The sequence below is a fragment of the Montipora capricornis genome, chromosome 1 (assembly GCF_036669925.1).
Source record: "Montipora capricornis isolate CH-2021 chromosome 1, ASM3666992v2, whole genome shotgun sequence".
NCBI lineage: Eukaryota > Metazoa > Cnidaria > Anthozoa > Scleractinia > Acroporidae > Montipora > Montipora capricornis.
In genome coordinates this window covers 28,327,171-28,333,042 of record NC_090883.1, presented here as the reverse complement: position 1 = coordinate 28,333,042, position 5,872 = coordinate 28,327,171, and the positions used below count along the sequence as shown (strand labels likewise).

General features: G+C 37.4%; 1 long non-coding RNA gene across 1 annotated transcript in view; it reads right to left on the bottom strand.

Moving 5' to 3' along the window:
- Window positions 1-1,212: 1,212 nt before the first annotated feature.
- LOC138037908 (uncharacterized) overlaps window positions 1,213-5,872 on the bottom strand; it is a 5,628-nt gene continuing 968 nt past the window's right edge. Inside the window, exons 2-4 of the long non-coding RNA XR_011130142.1 lie at window positions 5,666-5,872; window positions 4,414-4,684; window positions 1,213-3,064 (exon numbers count right to left, since the gene is read on the bottom strand). The exon at window positions 5,666-5,872 is cut by the window's right edge and continues 105 nt beyond it. This is a non-coding gene — a long non-coding RNA (uncharacterized lncRNA). The remainder of the gene's footprint in view (window positions 3,065-4,413; window positions 4,685-5,665) is intronic.

Here is a 5,872-nt window from a genome sequence, read left to right as displayed (position 1 = left end):
ACTTAAGGCTATGTTTCGTTTTGTTAGCAATGGTACATAAAACTTGAGTTAATAAACTGCTTTAGTGTGTTAGAAATCTTGTGTCGTGTCTTTTCCATTTTCTTCACATACTTAACGTGATTCTTGCTCACTGACTGCCCTCTCGGTCAAGAATTTCCCGCCAAAATCCGCGGCTACCCGGCGTCGCCTCGTCGGCTGTTTTGTTTATATTTTGTTGTTGCAAGTTTGTTGGGGGTTTTAAACTTTTTTCCCCTCATGATGTATTGTGTCCATGAGGGACGTAACCTTAGAAACGGCTCGTTTTCCACCTGTTGGGGGAACGTATGTTTATATACCGGTACAGATGCAAGGTCCTGCGGTTATTTTACAGAAGTACCGCTCTGTAAAAAGCATCATTCGGAAAAAACGAGAGAAAACAAAACGAGCTGTTGCTACCCCATCAAGTCTAATGAATGTGCCAGCATTATTGTTCCTTGCCCCCAACGACTTTTCCCAGTGTTTGACAGGTTCCCAACCACTGCAACGCCGGGAACATTTATTTGTTTAAAGCACCTTAAGTCTGCGGACGAAGACCGGCAAATTTGCTCTCAGGAGGACTATCATCCGCCACGAAAGGTACAAGGGTTCCCTTCATTCAATTTTTTTGTTTGTCACCCCTTTTTTTCTTGGCATGTTTTAAAACTACGCAAGACCCCATTTTTTTTCTGTCCTCTGGGTAGCGCTCATACCCGTCCACCAGCCAAACTTCGGACTGCAGAGAACTGAGGAAGAGAATTGAGGCGCTGGAAAAGGAAAGGGAAGATGACAGAGAAAGAGAGAGGAGGCTGCTAACAAAAATTGAAGGTAGTATACGTCTAAATACACAAATATATTTGCACTTTGTCATTGATCTAATAATAAAAAGAAATTGAAACACAAAAAAGTTTTAAAAAATGTTGTTGCACAAATTGCCACCCAATTATCAGGTTCTATTTTTATTTCCCATGTATCAGTCATTTCTCAGCAAAATGCTCAACTTCGGGAGAAAAATGAGGAACTCAAGGATGAAACTAAAATCCTGCAGAGAAAAATAAAAGGTAAACAGTTTAGCCCCTCTGAAATTTTGCACACACCCAGACCCATCTCGCCAAATAAATGAAAATACCTTCAGCACAGTCAACCATTTAAACCCTCTAATATATCAATATGCATATTCTCCACACTGTTCTCCAATACATTTCCTATGGTACATATCAGGAGAATTTATTTCACACTCAAGTCATTTTTCACTTGTAGATCATTTCTCATTTCCTTATGACCTTCATGTCTGATCAGTTAAGAAACATTAACATAGGGAGAAATAAAATGTTGGTCACTCTTAAAGATTAATGGGTTGAACATCCACTAAAAGGTATCTGACACCTACACTTCTCAGGGTGGATTCATAGCTGCCTGCCAAGACATTGCCACTCTGAGTTACCAGGGACAATGCCACATCATGTAGTAATCACATACAGTGTAGTTAGGTTCTTTTCAAACAATGAGAACAAATCAGCCTTGTCATCAAATTAATTAATATGAAATGTAGACAGAGTACATGTGCACAAAATATACTTTTTTTTTGTTGCCACAAAACATACTGTTTTTTATGCATACATGCTTGAACTCTTCAGTACCTACATCTATGACATTAATTTTTGCATTAATTGTACTAATAAAAAGAAACAAGTGAAACCTGTTCTTATCTGCCTCATTTTGAAATCATTTTTCAAAAGGGGACACATCCTTTAGCACACTTTTTCACCAATTTCACAAGGCGCTCACCAGACACTACGCAGATGGTGGAGAAAATCTCTACGACCCCTCCAAGATGGAAAGCTTTTGTGAGGAGCATGCACCTGGAATATTTGAAGATATTTTTGATGCTATATTCAACAACGAAAAGAGAACCCCCTCACAAAAAAGAAGAAATCTTCAAAAGTCAAGGGTTGTAGCAGTTTTGCATAACTTGAGTTTCTTTCGAAACCAGGTACTTAACTAAAAATGTTCATAGATTTAAATAAAGAGAGTTCTGTGCTGGAGTTGTGAAATTACACTCAACGAATAGGAAACCCAAATTAATTAAAAAGGCATATACGTGAAAAGACTCTGGTGGGCAACTTATGTAAATACGAGTTAGCTAAATGCTTGATGACAATCAAACAGCTTCATATGAAATGTAACATTGAACAGAAGACATTTGTCATTAAGAACAAATTCTAATATAATGTTGGTGTGCTCATCAACAGAAAAATAACAGACTACAAAAGGCCAATGGTCTTAATTTAAAGTTTGGTGGAGCTTCCTACAATTCCCTTATGGCTGGACAAGTGATGGGATATTCTGTTCACCCGAACTCAGTGCGGAACTACCAAACTGAACTGGCCAAAAAAAACCAAATGGAAATTGGTAAAGTACTAAAGGAAGCAACTGAGGTACACATTCCAAAATATACTACATTACAATAATATTGAACAACATTCAGTTACAAGTGTATGTATCCCTGATATTATTACACATGCATGTAATGCAAGGGATAAGCAGGTCTAATCCAGGTTACTGAGAAAGAAAAAGTGGCAGGATTGTCTGCATGTTGTTTTATATCAGTAGCATCTTCGAATCTTGTATAATTATGGGGGAAATTGTGATGTTGCATATATATTCACATAATGTTTTTGGCTGCTCTATGTAGAAGAAAACATTTATCATGCTCATCGAGGACGACATCCACTTCATCCATGCACCACAACACCCAAGTTCCAGTACCACAAGTACTGCCTGGCACATGTGCACTGGTCTCATGGACATACAACCATCTGTTTCAGCCATCACACGACCAGCAGAATGTCAGAAACTCCATCGTGTTGTCCCTGTCGTGTCCAAAACTGGTACAATCAAACAGTGTAGAGGAGGAGTGTCAATTGAAGCTATACTGGGACACTTTAAGAACCATGTTAACCAATTTTTTGAATTAACATACATGGCCACCTTGCCCCCAGAGTACAGAACAATTAAAATGAGTGATGCCAAGAAAAGCTGTGAAAACCTGAGGTATAAAAAAAGAGAAAGCAACAATAACCACGTAATTTAAAGAAATAAAAATATTGTTTATTCTAACATTATACTATAGCTACAGTGTAGAAGAAGATACAAAATGCCCATTTAAATGTCCAAATTATTGAGTACTGCAATAAAATGCTTACAATAGATAGGTGACTACAGAAACATGAAGTATTTTATATTTTTCTTTCACAAACCAACATTAGAAAGATAAGGCAGTGTCAATAGTGTAAATTGTAATGAATACTGATCCCCCTTAATGTATAATGCCTATGCATCAATAATTTTAGGGTCTACTCTGATGAAGCAAGAGGGGAACTACAGCTGTTAAATACAACATGGCTGATTGATGAATTCCAGCAGAATCTCAAGAGTGTGCATGATTATGAAGCCTCCCTAAACCATCTTCTGATGGAGGCCCCTGAATTGTGTGAATACCTGGGTCACTACGCCAGCATTATAACAGGAGATTTCCCAACATGGAAATACAACAAGAAAATTGTTGCAAAGGTTTCACAATCAGTTTATAATTTTTTCTAACAGTCTTTCAATCTCTTACAGCATTTCTTGTCATCAAAATCAAATGAACAATGACATTTCACTTGATGACACAGGCTGACCTACACATCTCTTGATCCTTTCTTTTATATCTGTTCTTTTGATCATAGATAAATCAAACATGGTAACAAAATAATTATTAATGAAGGTACACTGTACTTATACACAACAGTATTTAATGTGTCACAGCTTGCACACAGAAGGTTCTAGTCACCCCAATTTCAAGGCCCCTTAAAAAAGCCATGAATTAAGCACAACATCACTGTTACAAGAAATAGAAAGTCTAAAAATATTAATTTTGTTGAGGAGACTGCCGAAAAGAGTATGTGTATTTTGTTTTATTTTTACACAGTGGAATCCTACAACTGATCCAGAAAGTCCCATTCCTTCTCTCATCCCTTGGCAAGGACCATTTCATGTGTCATTGAATGCAGAGGAATCGACTGTTCTGTTATTTCGGCCACTTTTTGAAAAGCTATACAAAGCCCTTTTTGGAAGAAACAAGGTACATGAAATACACATAATTTACAGTATACCAATCGCACAAAGAAAAAACTCTTTTGAATACTGTAATAAAAGGCTGAGGTTTTATACAATGTAACTGAAGGGGGAAGGACAAGATCATACAACTGTGCATGCTTGTATAATGATGCACATGTAGTTTACGTCTGTCATGCTCAACCCAACACTTCAACATACATACATGTGCCTATACTTTTTTTTGCGAAATTAGGTACTTCCCAAAAGACCAAAGCCACAGAAAATTGTGACACTTACCACAGTGGCATTTGGAGGGTGGTCAGTGGTTCGTGATCAAGTGCTGCAGTTATTTGGGCCGCTTTGCAAAGATCCCGAGTACATGTTACTTCTACACCTGTTTGATGAGCTTCTGCCGCTGTTATTTTTCCTGTACAACACTGTGTTCAGAGGTGGTGATCTCGATCAATGGCTTACAGTGCTTTTGCGAATTTCCTTGATGTTCATTACATTTAGAAGGCGCAACTACGACAAAGCCACACTGTGTCAATTATCAGACATCATTTATTACCTGAAAGAAAGTGCAGAAGTTACTTCTACAATGCGAGAGTTTTTGCAAATTTTGACAGAAAAGAAAGTGGAAATATTCCACTCTGTTTTAAGAAGGTTGGTGAATGTTAAATTTTGTTCAGGTCAAATGACAAGAATTAACACAGAAATTATTCAGAGAATGCTGAGAAGTGAAAAGAAGAAAATTGAAAGTTCTTTAAGCCCCCAAGCTTAATTATTAGCAACACAAACACACACACACAAACAAACACAGAAGTGACTTTTGCTCAACCTGTTCCTCTAAAAATTAATAATATTTATAGCTAGCCTTTCACAATATGCAATAAAAACTGCAATAAAATGGCAAATGTTTGGATGATATATTGTTAATTTACACATATTATTTGGCACTTAGTGGATACAAAATAATAACATTATTTTATCAGTTACGCTATAATTCCAAAGTATGCCTAATGCCATTTTGAAATGTACACTTTTGTTTTGGATGTTTGTCGTCCTTGATTAACAAGGAAAAAAAAGTTCCTTTACTGTACATTGTGCACAATACCAAGGTATACCTCTCATTTGTTTGTATGATTGTCAACAAGGAATGTTCCTGTATGGGCCCTGCCACCTGAGATAAGAGCAATGGCTCATGCGATCAGTGGAAGAAGATTTGACCATGACTTTATAGAATGGTTCCTCCCGCAGTACACCAGAGGAAGAGGAAGACAAAATCTAGCTGTTTTAGTATTATCAGCTGCACAATTTCTTATAGACATCTTTAGTGATGTGTGGATGAAGCAGGGCCAAACACAGAAAATTCCCAAAGGAAGAAAGAAGTATCAGGTAATGTCAGTATGGATAATTTAAGGTATTTCCCTTTGAACACAATAATCTCCAGAGGAATACCATAATATAAATATGATGACAGACATCACAAAACGAAAATCCTGAATATGGCTCAATAACTCTAACCAAGGTTTAAACTATTTTTTCATACCTTTTACTGCCCTTTCAGTCCTACTACTTTCCAGTTCTTGATGCCACCATTGACCAGCGTTGCCTTCCCCTGGGATATGCTTTTCCTGGCCATGAACCCAATGTGTCTCTAGCTTGTGACAAGCTTCACTGTGCAGACAGCTTCAATTTTGACAACACTGTACGCCTAACATGTGGACACACCTTCCATAAGGGCTGTATCATCACA